Here is a 17273-nt window from a genome sequence, read left to right on the forward strand (position 1 = left end):
TGTGAAAACACTTGGAAACATTTTCTCAATTTTTTCCTGCACTATTGGGCCTCTTCTAGTCTAAAGTATAAAGATATTTTGTCTATGATCATGCTATATTGGGGCACAGTAACATATTTCTAAATGGACCTCAACAAGAAGAGCAACATATGATGGGTAAATACAAGCATGGGTTGGTGAGGCTCCATAAGCAAATACAGATGAAAGCAAATTAATAATCATTTAGAGAAACTATGTTCAGATTTCAGGAGTGTGTGTGTACGCTTGCTCTGCAGTATGTAAACCAGTTGCAAGTGTTTAAGGTTGCCTTGTGGTCCTCTCTGATCACATGTCAGAAAACCATTTCACTGGTAGTCCAAGAGGTTAAATCTGGAATGCACTGAACTCAGTGGCAAAACTCCTAGTGACTACAGTGGGACCAGAATTTGGCCTTTATTCTCTTGAAAAATAATGGCCTGAATTCTGTGTTGAGAATTTGCCCTAGCAGACAATCTGGCTCCTTGTATTTAAAAGGGAGACACAAACCTGATACAAGGGAAAAGTCCATAATTACATTTTGGGAATTCATTGTGGCTCCTGGAACTGGAATTTTGTTTAGCTGCGTGATTAGTAGTGTGATAGATAGAGAGGCAGCTCAATCATGAATCTTGGATTCATTAAGGAACTTTCACGTGACTCTGGTTAAGGCATGGAAAACCATTTTTGTGCTGTGGTTACAGGTAGGGCAAGGGTTATGAAACAGCTCCAGAATCCCATGATAACTGATATTTTAATCCTTGCACTGAAACCTGCACAAAGCAATTAACCCAGAGAAATTAGCCTTTCCCTGCCTTTTCTGCATATCTCTGACAGAAAAGAATGAAACTGCTTTTGTGTTGTCGCAAACTGACATTTTCAAGGTGTGCGAACCAGTCCGACAATTTTCTAAATATAGAGCAAGCTCTGATAAGCTGACAAAGGCGCAATCAAAGCTGGCTGATTAGTCTGTATCAGGCAGAAGAGTTAAAAGCTAGAAAAACACTTGTGTGAAAAACAGAGAAACGTAAAGGCTAAGGCTGCTCTAACCACTAAGTAACAACTTCATCTCCCACTTACCTCCCACGCACAACTGGAAATAACTTTAAATAATTAATTTAAATGTGTCTATATTGCACTTATGTTTTTAATGACTTAAAGGGGCAGTGCTTCAAATGGGAACACATTTTAATTTTCCTTCGTTTTAAATTACTCATTATAGTTTGCTTTTACGTTGCAGCTCTCACCTGAAAAGTTCAGAATGCTTCAAAGGCATTATTCAATGATGCCTCATAGTGCCCTTCTGAGATATTTATTGTCCCTGGGGAAATGGAGGCGATGACAGGTTTAGTGACTCACCTAAGGTCACACAGTAAGTCGGTGTCAGAGCCAAAAAATGACACACATTCTCAGCCCTCCACTATAACCATCAGAAAATGTTCCCTCTGCTATTACTGTTACACCTTCCACCCGCTTCTTCTTCTGCCCATGTGTTTCACTCACCTGCCACACCCTGTCTTAAACTAAGATTGTAAACTGTTGGGTGGACAAAGTTGTCTTTTAATACATGTCTGCAGAATGTATAACGAGACCCTGATCTAGTTAGGGCCTCCAGGATTTCCCACAATATAATAAATAATGTATTCCGATGTGATCGACATAGTTAAACAGCAGGGTTCGTGGCTGGAGAGCGGTTTAGAGGAAGAAGAGGAAGGTAACCATAGGAGCTAGTGTGTCATCTTTGGAATTATATTACAGATGGAAAAACCCTCCTGGGTCATGTTATCCATTCTACTGGCAATGGAGCATTGTTCTCTTCTCTCCAGTGTACTGTTTTTATGACACCTATCATCTTGTTAATAAGCAGGACTTTGTCCAGCCCAGTTCCTGAAAACTTGGATTTGAATCTATTTTAGGTCATAACTGAATTGAATCCAGTGGCATTATCTTAATCCCCACTTTAAATTCTTCCCAACACAAAACTACCGTGCAGTTGAGTAACTGACAGTCTCTGCTCTGGATAGGGTAAACAGAAGTCTCTAGCCATTGTGTCTAGTTACCCAGACCACATTAATCACTGGGGAAATGATTCACAACCGTTTCCATCCAGGGACCCCTATGTTACAACAGAACCCCCCCCTCCCATCTACCCTTAAAGAAAGGGCACTGACCCTCTGAAACCTGTTCACACCTCCCAGGATGAAAACCCATATGCTGTAGACCCCATGTACAAAGCATCTGAGTAACCACATTAATATAAATCAAGACTGGGGTGCACTAAGACAGCAAAGGATATTTGCATAGCACCTGGCTGACCTTGTTTGCTTTGCTCTAGTCTTTCGCTTACATGAGTTTCACTCCATTTGAGAGATGCCGTGAGACCACTGTCTCAGTCTTCTGGATGCTCAACCGGAAACAGCTTAAAGGAGGATGGATTTTCAGAACTGCTGTTCATCTAGGCAAATTTGTGCTCACTTGGTTTGGTGCAGGAAAGGGCACAAAAGCCTGGATGCTTTTCTGAATGATCTGATCCTTTTCACTCATGGGCTGGAACGCTCGTAAAACCAAGCGCTGGCTTATTCTCTGTTTCTCCCTATCCTCTCACCCACTTTCCAGCTGTAAAATGGAAGTGAAAGCACTTGTCTGATCAGTGCAGAACCTGAGAGCTTTTTGGTGAGAGTTCATCTCCAGGAATGAAAAAAGGTTCAGGATGTAGTTGTTATATTTTTGGAACTATTTTCCCTATCCCTGTCATAGATCTCCTCTCAAAGTAGCCTGGGCTGGTGCAAGGCCACCATGATACCATCTTGCATTCCAATGCCATGAGGCATCACCAACATGCTGTGGTGAGGATGCGCAGTGCAATACCATGGTGATGCCTTTTAATCTCCTCCTGTTGCTGCTCCTCAGTTGGACAGTCCTCCAGGGAATGATGGGCAAACCGCACAGTGCTCTTTAGATCCATCCAAGAGTCCCGTGTATTATGTTCTTGCCCTTATCTGCCTGTTTGCCAGCTTCTCATACAATCACCTCTCTGTCTTCTTGATCATTCCTTCTTGATTGTCCACTTAGCATGTTGCAAGTACAACCACAAGCAAATAATAACTTCTCCGAGCCCATTTCATTTGGAAATTCAGGCTTGACGTCTTGTGAGAATCACCTCCGTCAAAAGATGATAGATAGATACTTCCTTGTTCTGGTTGTCTAGGAAATACTAAGAGAACAACTTCCTGTGTGGTATCTGGATTCATATGAACCATGCAGCCTGTTTCATGTTAGTCAGAACCAATTCTACAGGTCGCCAAAGAGAGCCAACCAAAAGCAGACAGCATCTGTTCTCATCATTTTGTTAACAAGGACAAAAGCATGACCTTTTAAACACTGTTTTCCCCCTTTATAAATACATGGTAGAGAGAGAGTAATTATATACCCCATAGCTGACAGTTACCAATGACACAAATAAATGCCCAAACAAACCTAACTGCTGCTCAGTCTCAAAAAGTTTTGTATCTTGCATTGCCAAAATACCCAAGGCATGCTCTGAACTCCGCTTCTTTTTCCTAGTGTTGCACCAGAACAAATCTCTGCTTAGAGGGCAGGCATAACCTGAGAAACAGTCATACCCATGGAGCTTTCTGAACCTCAAGCATGTTGATTTAATTTCCAGGTGTAAGTGGCAGATGGTAGCTTAGTATGGGTTTTAAATCTGATCACATCTAATAGGATGTGATTTTTTTTTTGCTTAGAATACTTGTCTATTTCTATATGAACAAACCGTAAATTCTCACTAGCACTCTGTGCAGAACAACCCAATAGTCGAGAAACCATGGTTTGATTAATTATTATATAGAAATAAGGATCATGCCATCTGCAGCCCATAAAACCTATGACCAACAGCATAATTATTTATCGGTATTACGGTAGTACCCAACTGATATCAGGCCTCCAAAGTGTTGGATGCTTCACATTTGTATAGCACGAGAGAGCCCTGCCCCAAAAAGCTTAGAGTGAAGACGGAGTATGGGAGTATTATTATCTCCAATTTACTGATGGGGAACTGAAGCAGAAAGACAAAGTGACTTGTCCAACATCATACAAGGAGCATGTGGTGGAACCAGGAACTAAACCCAGATCTCCAGAGTCCCAGTCCAGTGCGTTAACCACAAGACTGACCAACCTTCCTCTCTAGACCTGCTGATAGGGCTCAAGATGTAAAATTTCGGTGTGACGTCTGAACGTTTGGGGGTCATTTGGGCCTGAGATTTTTGCTTCAGTCCATTATAATAGTAGTGAGCTGTATCAAAATTAAGATGCAGATGCAACACCAGGTTTCTGAGCCCCCCAAAATGCAGATCTGCAGTTTCAGGTTGGGCCTATTTCAGCCGGAAAACAAACATGGTCTGGTAGATTGCCCCATGTGGCTGGAATGGGCTGGTCAGATTTGCAAAGTGAAAAGCCAGTTATCAAGGGGGAAAGAGGGGCGTGGGGAGACACAGGTCTGAGTGCATGGAAGAAAGGAAGAGAAAGGGGACTTGCTCCTCTCACTATGTCCCTGCTCTGCATGTGTGTATATGAGTATGCAGGTGTGGAGTTGGCAAGAGGACTTGTGCAGGCTCCTTGGAAGGAGCATGGGTGGGTTGTCAACATGTGATGGGTCTCCTAGGAGTTGGTCCCTGACGTGTACAAGTGCTTGGCTAGCTGGCTGTCATTTCCCCCAGCTGACTTATAGCTCCTTCCAAGAGCCAATCAGCATAGTTCCCAAAATAGAGACAAAACACTTTAAAACTGACGCGGAGATCAGGACAAGCCCTTAAAACTGGCGACATGCTTGGTCTTCAGGAACACGTGGTCATGCAGGAACTCCTGGCTCAGGGGCCAGAAGGATTGCCCAGGTGACTTAGGTCAGGATGGAGGGCCAAATATTTCTGGAAGAGATTTTCTTTCATGAATCAGTGTTGTTCCTGCAGTGAGATTAAGGTTCAGCTTCTTCCCCTGTCTCCCCTCCCACATGCACTGCTTGCACAGACCTTGGCTACCTACTGGAGTTTTCAGCTGCCTGCCAAGTCCGCCAGTATATAAATAATGATTTGGCATCATTTACGCAGGAGACGCACAATCTGTAACCGATTGCTGCAAATATTCTGACAAGCAAGCTGAAAAGGGAGCTCAAGGCACTAACTGATTGGGTTCTGAGTATTAGGGTGGCCAACTTTTTGGGCTAGAAGGTAACTCTTGTCCAGCCTCTTTCAACCAAGGATTTCAAAGCATTTTGCAAATATTAAGCCAGGGCATTATGTCCCAGGGAAAGAATGCAATGAGAGAGCTGCTCTGCTGTCTTGCGGTAGCATTGCTTGTTCAGTTGGACAGTATGTTACCGGGGGTTCAGCTGCAATTGCAGGCACTCACCCCCCCTCTGGAGCAGAGGGAAGGTTTGGTAAAGATCCCATCTTGCTAAGAATGAAGGAAGTCCTGGCTAAATTAAATCATACAGAGCTGACTGTGTGCCTTTACCCCACGCAACCTGCTAAGGGCTAAATTACGTCTCCCTGGTGCACATGCAGCAGAAGTAAGGAACCATTCCCCCCCTCTACACAGTGTGTCTACATTCGGAGAAATTTGTCCTGGAGGTAGCCTGTGTGGAGGGGGAAGGCCAGATGGAGCTCCGACTGCAGCACTCCTGATCTCAAGAGGGAGCATGTCAGGGCAGATGCAGGTGTGGCCTCGGCCCCTCTCCCTTATGCAATGGCGGCAGGGAAGGGGCAAGCAGGTTCCACCTGCAGATCAGGTGTCACTGCTGATTTTAAGTGCACTTTCCCTTGAACTGCACAGGCTCATCAGAGGCAATTCCGGCCTGACTCTGGCAGTGTACCAGTGCTGTGAAGGAGAATTCCTTCAGCACAGGGCAGATGTAAGCAGCTTCTTGTCCCCTACTCTTTGAGGTTTTTAAGGCGTAGCTTGACAAAGCCCTGTCTGGGATGATTTCACTGGGGATTGGTCCTGCTTTGAGCAGCGGGTTGGACTAGATAACCTCCAGAGGTCCCTTCCAACCCTGATATTCTATGATTCTATGATACTCGCAGGCCCCAGTGTAGGGTGTGTGCTAGACAGCAGGACTGGGGCAAGATGAGGCTGGTCAGGGGCCGGAGGGGACTTGCTATAACTTACACTGGGAATTATTTTGGTCCCAGCATCTGCTCAGAATCCGGGTGGCATAAAGGTGGCTTAAAACCACTTTTGCCCTGTTCTCCATCAGCTGAGCCTGAGAGACGCAAAACAGAACCTTTCTTGTTGCCTTCTGAAGAGCTATACTCCTGTCCCACTCACAGCATGCCTCTGGCTCTCAGACATCTGATAACCCTAAAGCTTCCCATGCTGCTTTGCATTTTTACAGTCATGTGTTCTGAACTGTGAGTTCTGAGCAACGTTCATAGCCATGTCCTCCATGGAAGCAGTGCTGATGGAGTGAGAAGCATCCTATGGGAAAGGGCACGCACTAGAAATGAGTTTTTCTCTGGGTTAGAAGCTGTGGGTTCCATGTTTGGAGCAGGACTTAGAATTCTGGAGGCCCACCTTCCATCTGGGCCTGGGAGAGGGTGAGTTCTGGGAAGCTGCATGTCTTTCCGCACCTGTCTGCTCAAGCTGCTCCATTGGTAAATGAGGAAAATAGTAGTTACTTTCCTCACAAATGTGCTGTAGTTTTTCTGAATGCCTCTTTATATAAAATGCTCAATAAAGGATGCTATGTACATGCAAAACATTCCTATTAACAATTCATAGATGTCTTTCTTAAGGAGCGGATCGAGATTTATCTCTCAACGTGAACATTCAACACGGTGGAATGTTTAAGTCTTTGATCTATCATTCTAGCGATTCAGTGCAACAGAAGCCAACAGACTACTTAATATCTTCCTTCGGTATTTACCCGAGTTGTATTTGTAGTCTTTAAAAAAACAAACAAAAAAACAAACCAACCCATTGTAAGATGTATGCACAGGATATGTGATTGCAGGAGGTGGAGAGGGGAGGTTGTAAACTGCCCTTATTACACTTGGTAGTTCACAGGACTTCCAGTTCAGCCCCGGAACTGAAAAGTGACCCATTTGTGCGAGGCTGTTCATATACTGTCAGGGCTTGTCTCCTGTAGAATGCAACAGCTGCACCTGCTACGAGAAGATTGACCCTAGATCACTTAAAAGTAGCCTTCAGGCACTGAACAGCTTTGAAGTGGCCCATGTTTAGATTCCATTCAGCCTTCCAAGGACACTGGGAGAAGGTTTTAATTTTAATCCCAGCATCTGGTGCACATTTGGTGGTAGAATAAAGATTCATTCATACTACGCACACAGATTTGCCTCTTCACTGTTACGGGGCTTGTGCCAAACCTATAAATGGTGGTGTTTTCTCCACACTTACCCTGAAAGTCCCCCCGTCCCCCGCAAACCTTTAAAGAAGTTTAAACCAATAAATCCCTTTGTCCAGGGGTGGGGTCAAAGAAATGGGATCTGGATCCAGATTAGAGGGGAGAATCAGGTTCCAGGCTGAATCATGTTTAGGGTTCCTATTTGGTTATGGCTTAAGACAGTACTGAAATCTGCATGATTTCCACCATATCAAATGGTAGAAATATTGTGAGATCACCTGGGTTTTGCCCTTGTAATATCAAGAAAATGTCACCCTTGTAATTTTGGAAGCAAAACCGTAGGGGCAGAATTGCCTCTGGGGAATCCAAATCTGAATCTTCCTCCGCTAATGCAAAAGGGTTTAGATTCAAAATCTGCTTTTGCCATCTCTAGCTGAGACCAACCTTCAACAAAATCTTGGAAGCAGCTTTGTTCTAGGCCAGTATCAGATCTGCAGGAGACTGTGTATTTAATCCAGCTGTCTGTAAAGATTGCGTGCACTGTAACCCCCGGTATTAGTTTATCCGGCGAATTGGGGCTCACTCAAGCTGTGTGCAGACCCATGCAATATACTAATGCAAAAGGTGGGACTGGGACTCAGACACGGAGTACATTTTCAAAAGTGCCTAAGTGATTTAGAAGCTGAAATCCAATTTTAAAAAGTGTCTTAGGTACTCTGCAGTATCATGTTGACTTTTTAGTGGCCTGTAGGTTCCTAGGTCACTTAGTAGTGAGACGTCACTTTGGTACTTAGCAGTCACTTGCACAGTACATAAAAACAGCATTTTCACATCCCTGCTATGATTAAAAATAGCTCTGAACATAAAGGGCCAGATCCTCAGCTGGTATAAATAGATGTCGCTCAGTTGAAGTCATGGGCGTGGTTCCATTGACTTCAATGGAGTGACGCCTGTCTACGCCAGCTGAGGATATGTTCAGAAGACAAGTTGCAGCGTTTGGAACAGAAACTATTATAAAATGTCAGAGGCGCGCCAAGTGCCATCTCGTGAGCTGTACAAACAGGCAAGAAAACCATCAAGTGGAAGTGAGTAGTTTTGCCACCCAGGCTGCTGATACGACGCCCTCTTGTGCTTTCAAAGGCCTGCCTATTCGTTTATTAGCATCCATCCACTTTATCTTTGTAGAGATCATGGTCTTTCCATTTGGGATAGAATCAAGGTCCAAAGGAAAGTAAATGGCCAAACTCTTACTGATTGCAAGATCTGGCTCTCAAAGTGTAGATTAGATCAGATTAATTCCAGGACAAGCCCTGAGGTCCTTCCAAATTTTTACTCATGCCCATTCCTGTTCACTGCACTGGCATTTTTTCCTGACTAAGCAGTGTACAAAACTGAGGGCCAGATTCTGCACTCGTTTACATATGTGTGAATCCAAGGTAACGCCAATGACCTCATTCTGCATTTACATGGTTGTAGCTGGGAGTAGTATAAAAAAGACCTCTGGATTTTGCCCCCTGATTTTAAAAAGCTTGACTCAGGGACCTTGTTTCATAGGCCTGTAAAGAACCACGTATTATGCTACCTATTAGAGTCTAACGAGCCGAGGCTGGTATTTTGAAAGGAGCCCAAGGGAATTAGGTGCCTGGGATTTAATACTGTCCACTGTTCAAACTACTAAATGATTTTGTAAACTGATTTATAACCCAGCCCTTCCCTGTTGATACTGGCCACAGGAAACTGCATTAACACCTTGCTGATAAGGGACCATATTTAGACAGTTCTTGCTAACCCTGACTGGCTGTAATGTACACAGGGCCTAAGTGACATAAAAATGCTTCAGAACATTAGGGTATTCTGGATGCAGATCGTAGGTGCTGTAACTAGGGGTGCTGCTGCCCCCCCCCCCCCGACTTGAAGTGGTTTCCATTATACACAGGGTTTACAGTTCGGTTCTCAGCATGCCCAGTGTACTAGCTGTTCCAGCACCCCGATGCACATTGTCTAGTGAGAAAAGATCCCCAACCAGCAGCTATTTGGCAATATAGTCTCTACATGTTGAAATCTCATGCTGAGCATTTCAGTTGTTTATCATACACATGCACGTAGCATTCTAAAATAATAAGGATAATTTTCTTCTACTGGTGGTTTTGTTGTTCACACAAATCTATATTTCTCCGGACTCCTACAGTAACTTCCATCCTTAAATTCCCTCCATTTCCTTTTCAGATCAATAAGATCAGACTCCTCTAAATTATGTTGGTTATGATGTGATTACAGTCCATAACTGCACGCTCATTGATTTTGATGTGGCTTTCTGTATTGTCTTTGTCACGTCTCTATGAACTGCCATGGGCCAGATCCATCCCTGGTGTAGCACTTTTAATGGAGTTATAGGAGGAAAGCATGTGGCCCCATCTGTACTACTGAATTGTTAATATCTGTTGAAGGCTAGGATTATAATGGATTAGACACATTGGTCAATGTATTTTGTGCTGGCAAAATATAGACTTAGAATAATATACAACGTTTACTAAACGCATCTAAAAGAATCAAGCCTATGCCACGTACAGCAGCTTTTCCTAATATCCATTGATTTGTAATATACATCAGGAGCACACACGGTAATGGATCAGAAGGAGACTAGGGTAGATTTGGTGGGGTGGGAGGGAGGGATGTTAATCTTTTTATTTCAGGGCCACTCAGTGTACTTTACCCCCCAGAGGACTGTTGAAGGAAATAACTATAATACCCTAATAAGAGCACTTGGAGTTCAGTTGCAGTGTGTGTTGGAGGGTGGCTTAGTAACACAGAGTTTGAAACATATAAGGACTAACTGCTCTCTCTCACATTGCTGTCAATCAGGAGAGACATCACGGAATTCAACGGAATTACAACCTGGAACCCCACTGAGTTCAGCGAAGTCACTCTTGACTTACGCTGGTGTAAAAGTGTGATCAGAATCAAGTCCTTTCACCTCCTGAAACCACTGGTTCGTACCCAGCCAGGGTCAGCTCAGCCCTTTGCCCTCCCAATTGTGTGCAACCATGCAGTGGTGCGATTCTTTCAGAGAAAACCACAATATCAAAGGTCCTGTGGGCAATACACAGACACTAAATTTAAAGCCCTTTGAGTAAGTTTAAGGGCATGCGAGTGCTCTGGTGTCCAAACCATTTCCCTCCCCGCTCTGTGCAGTGTCCTTTGCACTGATTGCTTGATACCCTTCTTCCCAGAAGTGGGTGTTGCATGCACAGTCTATAATTTGCTCAGCCCTGTAAGCTACAAGGCACTATATAAATGTAAGATATTATTGGGCACGCACCTCGTACCTCATAACCTGTGGTCAGGAAGACACCTTAAAGCCTAACCAGACCTATGATGTTGTAAAGCAGGTTGTGTTTGTACAGTTGTAACGCCCCCACATATTCACCCTGTGGTCTGAACCAGTTTGTCTCACTGGGCCTGCCTATAGTCCCTTTGTGCCAGCTAGACTGATGCGAATGGGGCCAGAGGCTAGACATAATAGCCCTGGCAGAAGGGCCTATTGGAGTGTCCCAGCGCAGCTGGCAGCCCAGAGGAGAGGGTGGGCCAGGATGTGGAAGATATGGATGAGGTGTCCCTTATGCCCTGTGCCCGTTGTGCTCCCGTAACAGCCCACAGAGGTCACTGAAGAAGGGGTACAAGTTAGGGCTTATTCCAGGGTTGGCCTCGGTTTGTCTGGGGGCTGACCCAAATAACCAGAAAATCACTTTAAAAAACCAAACAACTTGCAGGTGGTGTTTAATACATGATGAAGGAGGAGGAAAGAGTAAGAAAGCCCACCTTTTAACACTTCCTGTGCAGGTCACATTTTGCTATGGTGGGTATGTAAATACACCCTCAATGCATCTGGGTCCAGTGTCCATCCCTAATTCCGCAGTTAGAAGGCTAAAAATACAGCTGATCAGTTATGTAGATTTACAACTATTCATCTGCGGGTTTGTGACCTTTGTTCGCTCCTTAGCCACTGCTCTATTACACATTTCCTGCACTGGGCAGACATATTCTGAGCTCAAGGTCAGTAGTGTTGCTGTCTATCAGCCTCTTGTGATCAGATATACATGTCTGGGAGAGGGACCGGAGGAAAAGGAAGGAAGGGACTGCGTTTCTGGACAGGATTCAACTGTTTCATTGTCTTAAGCTACCTTAGGAATACAGGGTTCAGCGAGAGGATTAAAAATACACACAGCAACACAGGCAAATCTACAGCATGTTTGTGCAATGTGCTTGGAAAGTGTTAGCAGTGCTGAGATAAGAAGTCTCCCTGGTACTATTATATTTATACTTAATGGTGTAATGGTGGGGCAGTGAGGAGAGAATTATTCCATCGGAGAGCAAGGGCACTGATGGAACTATGCTGCAGCTTTGGGGAGTCAGGTGACATTTTAAAAAGTGCTTCAGTGACTTAGACATCACTGGAAAGTCAATGGGATTTAGGCACCTAAGTCACTTAGGTGCTTTCTGAACATTTTACATAGCATCTTTATAGATTTTAAGGCACACAGCTTTGTAAAACACTGGGCCCTGCTTCCCCTTGCTTAATCTCTTACACCTGTGAAGAGTGGGTGGCAAACATTGCTATTCTGACTTAGGGTGACCAGATGTCCCGATTGTATAGGGACAGTCCCAATTTTGGGGGCTTTTTCTTATATAGGCGCCTATTACCCCCCACCCCCTGTGCCAATTTTTTACACTTGCTATCTGGCACCCTATTCTGACTTGGTAAGGCAAAGCAAAGGGCTTAAGTCCTATCCCCCTATTCTCTGCAATCAGTGGGACCTAAGTACATGCCTGCAGTTAGACATGTGCTTAAGGACTTTGCTGAATGGGAAGCTGTGGGTATGTCTACATTGCAATCAGGAAGCGCAGTTGTAGCACACATAGGCATACCCCAGCTAGTTTGCTAAAAATTATGTAGGGGGAGCAGCATGCACTAGGTGGCTGCGACCCGGGGTATCTACTCATGCATCTAGTCCAGGCCACGGCTATGCTGCTACTTTTAGTGAGCAAGTCCAATCAAGGATGGGTTTGTCTACACATGCTGCAGTCATCTCCTGAGGGCCGTGCAGACATACCCCAAATGCTCTTGTCTACACTCAGGAATAACCCTAAATGGTCCAGCTGCTTCAGTGCCGAACTCTAACCAATTGGTGTAAACTCCTGCATGTCCTTGTTGGGGCTCAGCACAAATGCCAGTAATGGCAGTGGGGCTATTCAGCTTTACTGCACTGGCTGAAGCTAGGTTACAGGTGACCTGGATATTACTAGGATGCAGGTGCAGGAGAAAGATCTTTCCTTAGATTCCCATTCACTTCAGTCAGCTCTGAATCAGGCCCTTAAATGAGAACCACACGACCTTTTCTAACATAGGCTGAGAGTTACAATGATGGATTTTAAAAGAGCCATTTGCAAGAGATGAGAGTTAAGAGCTGATAACAAGAACAAACAGCTTCCTCTGGCTGTCGCCTCTCATTTCCTATAATACAATCTACTTCTTTAAAAAAAGCTTTTCTTATTAGGTTTTACACCCCCCATGAAATATGGTTAGAAGATTGTAGGCACTCATAATACAAAAGCAAGTCTTGTTGTCCAACATACAATAGAGGGCGAGGCTAAATTCTGCTCGTGGTTAAAGCAGTGTGACTCCAGAGTGACTCCATTGCTTTCAGTGGAGTGTCTCCAAGTTTACAGCAGAATCTGTCCCACGATAATCTACAATTCTGTGTGAGGGAAATTGACAAGATTTTAGGAGAATTACCAAGACCAGATTAAACACAGTGGTCCTGAAGAAGCGAGGAGCTTCAGAGATCCCAGCTCTAGTGAGGACTCAAGTTTAGAGTCTTTCCTTTGGCACCTCAGCCAGCTGACTTCAGGGGGCAGGTTCCTGTTTGTGGATTGCTGAGCAGAGCTAGGCGGCTCCCTGCAGTCTGGACTTAGGCACCTATCTCCAAAACAGGGGTGTGCGCTGCTGTCTTGTCACCCCTCCGGTCAATGCACTGTTTTTTGTGGATCACATTCTTAGGGGCCCTTTCTCTTCCCATTCATTGTGTCTGGAGCCGAGGTGCCTAATTCGGCTTTGTGGATCATAGTGCTGTTCTTGTGATTTTTTCTAGGTGTCTAAAAGTTAGGTGCCATGACGTGCAGCATTGTAACGCATAAATCCCTTCATGGTGTTTTTGAAAACTTTACTCCTGGGCTTTATACCTAACTCTGCCACTTACTTGCTGCCTGGCTCTGGACAGGTTACTTAGGGTCAGCTTTTCAAAAGTAGCCTTTAATTTTAGGTGCCTTAATTTTAGACACCTAAGGGACCCGATTTTCATAGGTGCTGAGCACCCACCCTTCCCAATGCCCAGAACAGAGATTCTAGATGCTCAGCACCTCTAAAAATCAGTGTTTAAAATGCGATGCCCCTCCCCCACCCCCACAAAAAAGTCACTTTAGAAAATGTAGGGTTTGTCTTTCTGTCCTGCAGTTTTCTCATCTGTGAAATGGGGATAATAATAATTCCCTGCCTCACAGTGGTATGAGGATTGACATTTGCGATACTCAAATTCCAGTTATTATAGGGGTGCATACAATTATAGCATAATATGTAGGTTTGAAATTAAAACCCAGAGAAGAGTGAATCCTTGCATGTGTACGTCCACTGGGTCAGAGGCTCCAGCAACAGAATGGTCCGTGGGTAGAGTGATAGTTACACATGCAACCAGTTAACTGAATTGCGCAACATATCACAACAAACAGGACACAGAGTACACATTAAAAAAACCAGCTAGCTGATGAAAACCACGAGGAAATGGAATTAGAGATGCTAATCCAGATAACCGAATGTAGCTATTCTAATGCTGGATCAGAGCTGGCTAACTGGAACACCGACAATGATGTAGAATCAGCAGAAATTCTGACTGTGCTACGGAATTTAAAAATAAAGGTTTTTGAAAGACCCCCATCCAGAAAGCACCTAAGCATGTGAGTAGTCCCAGCTGAAGCAGTGGGACTACTCATGTGTTTAAAGTTAAGCAATGTACTTAAGTGCTTTTGCCAGTCTGGCTCGTCAATTCATAGCAATTTCCTCCTCTGGGTTGGATCACAGTGGTGGATCCTGTGGAATCCTGAGCAGTTTTTAAGAGCACTTTGCTTGTAGGATGAAACTCACTCTCTATTTGAAATCCACACCAGGCTCTAAATGTTCCACCCTAGTCCCTCTTAAATCTTCAGAGCTCAAGTGAAATTTATGTGGTGCATTTGCCATGCACCAGCTCTCTGAACACGGATGACCTTCATGCAGACCTTTATGAATTTTGGAATGGGCATGGCCAGTGTTTTCTGGATGTTTTCAGAGGACAGCCTGATCTTAATGTTCGTCTCATTTAATAAAAGAAAAATAGGGTACAGTAGCAAGAATTTCCAGTGAATTTTATATTGTGATTGAAAAATTGTCTCCTGCTTTGATGTTTACTTTGTAGCAAAGGGATCGTTATCTAGTCACAACATTCAATCCCGCTTTCATGATCTCAGATTAATTGTTCAATTGTTTCAAATATTCATATGATTGGAAGGATGTTCAATAGAAGAGCCAGCTGCACACAACACAAATTCAAAACTAACTTGTTACCTCTAAGGGCAAGAGAACTGGCTCAGAAAATATGAGATTCCTTCCTCGCCACAGTTACACCCAACCTGTGCAACCATAAAAACCCTTTGTCCGTTTCTAAAATGACACTCAAACCAAATATATTTTAAAGTTCTGAAATATTCAGTTAACAAAACTTCTTTCGATTTATGCTACTGCCTCTGCACATCTGAGTTCAAAGGTTGGATTAGAATCTCAAGGGTTCACGTGAGAGGCCATTTTTGTGTTGTTTACATCCTAACAGTGATTTCAGGCTGCTGAGATCTAGACCCAGCTCTGCAGCTGACTTGTTGCGTGGCCTTGGGCAAGTCACTTGGGCCAAAATCTTTTTTACTTCAGATGCCTGAAGTAAGTGGCCTGATTTCCAGAGGAGCTGAGCATCCATGGGCCAAGATTTTCACAAGTGATTAGTTGGTTTGGGTGCCCGACTTGAGACAACTGAAAGGGGCCTGGTTTTCAGAAAGTGCTGAGTAGCTGCTCTCTGGATATCAGGCCCCTGTCAGGAACCTCACATGGTCATACCAAATCACTAGTAACTTCTGAAAATCTTGTCCTGGATTTAATTAATTCTGACTCAAAAAAAAAAAAAAAAAGAAAAGAAAAAGGGTGAAAATCACTGTGCTGGGACCCACTCAAATAATGCATGGGCCTTTGCTGGTCCTCTGTGAATTTCACCTTGGGCAGGTCAACTTTATGGGTGCTTCAGCAGCACAGCTGCACCACCCTAGGGTAGACACTTCCTGTATTGACAGCAGGGATTTTTCCATTGATGTAGGTAATCCACCTCCCGGAGTGACAATTGCTAAATCAACTAAACAATTCTTTCATCAACCTTGCTGTGTCTATGCCAGGGATTAGATTTGGCTTAATTACAGTGCTCAGGGTGTGTGAATTTGTCATATCCCTGAGTGACGTAGCTAGGTCAATCCGATGAAGTGAACTGTAGCTCATGAAAGTTTATGCTCAAATAAATTTGTTAGTCTCTAAGGTGCCACAAGTACTCCTTTTCTTTCTACATTTTAAGTGTAGGCGAGTGCCTTATCTATGGTACTTTTATGACTGCCTATCACCACAGTATCTGAACACCTCACCATCTTTAGCATATTTATCCTCATCACATCCCTATGAGGTTGGGCAGTGCTATTACTCCCATTTTACAGATGGTTAGCTGAGGCACAGAGAGACTAAGTGACTTGCCCAGGGTCATAAAAGAAGTCTGTGGTGGAGCAGGGAATTGCCCCCCCCAGCTCCTGTGAGTCCCAAGCTAGCACTCTAGCCATGGGACTATTCTTTCCCTAAGTCTGCTCAGAAGACTCAGTCCAGAGGGAGGATAATTTCGTTTCGTCAGTGGAGTAAAAGTTAGTCATGGTATTGAAAAACAGCAAAAGATCATTTGTGGGAGATATTTCAAATGGTGATTTGGTGCTTCACATGCTATTTGGTCTTCATGTGTGAAAGCTTGGTGCTCAGAGACAAGGGCTTGTGGCTGCCTTGGCTGATTTTCATCCCGTGCTCAAATGCTTACATGTCAGACTAACTTCCTGTTTTATTTGACAAGCTTTTCCACTGACCTTCTAAATGTCAGAAAGAATTAAAAACAAAACCCCCTGCTATGACTGCATCTACTCCCATCTCTCTGGGTCTCATGCAATTAATTAAGGGGACCGTGTGGCAAATAGCCATTCCAGCTGCGTCAGGCCTTGTACACAGGGGGCTATATTGTAGCTTTTAAGCTACAGTCTGTATTGGGCTAGCCTGTGAAGGGAATGCACGGCAATCCCGGAAGGAATTCCATTTGACTCAGCCTGGATCCCTCTGCAGGGTGCAGGGAAGAGCCCTTCAGGGCAGCAACCATGTGCTTCTGCTGTAGAGTATATTCCCCTCATGTTCGCCACCATGGTCAGGTCTTACCTTCATCCTGGGCCCTTTGGACAGCCTAGAGCTTCCAGTTGTGTTAGAATCACAAGCGGGGCCTCCATGAACTGGGCCTTTTTCTCATTAAAAACCCTAGCAACTCATCTGCACTTTTGCTCCTGCTGTTGTGATCACCGGTGGAGCAGCACTAGGGTAGTAATGGTGGGAATGTTCAACTACCATGTCTTCTAGGCCTGCTCTTAATACAGGGGTAGACCACAAGACCGTTAACACAGCAATGATGGGTCTGCACTAGCGCTCCTGTTGGGGCTGGGAAATATTTAAAGATGAATCATCTATAGGGCCCTACTG

General features: G+C 44.3%; 1 protein-coding gene across 1 annotated transcript in view; it reads right to left on the minus strand.

Moving 5' to 3' along the window:
* UBASH3B (ubiquitin associated and SH3 domain containing B) overlaps window positions 1-17273 on the minus strand; it is a 104664-nt gene that overhangs the window by 75371 nt on the left and 12020 nt on the right. The gene's annotated exons all lie outside the window — the stretch shown is intronic.

This window comes from Eretmochelys imbricata, chromosome 22 (genome assembly GCF_965152235.1).
Source record: "Eretmochelys imbricata isolate rEreImb1 chromosome 22, rEreImb1.hap1, whole genome shotgun sequence".
Lineage (NCBI taxonomy): Eukaryota > Metazoa > Chordata > Testudines > Cheloniidae > Eretmochelys > Eretmochelys imbricata.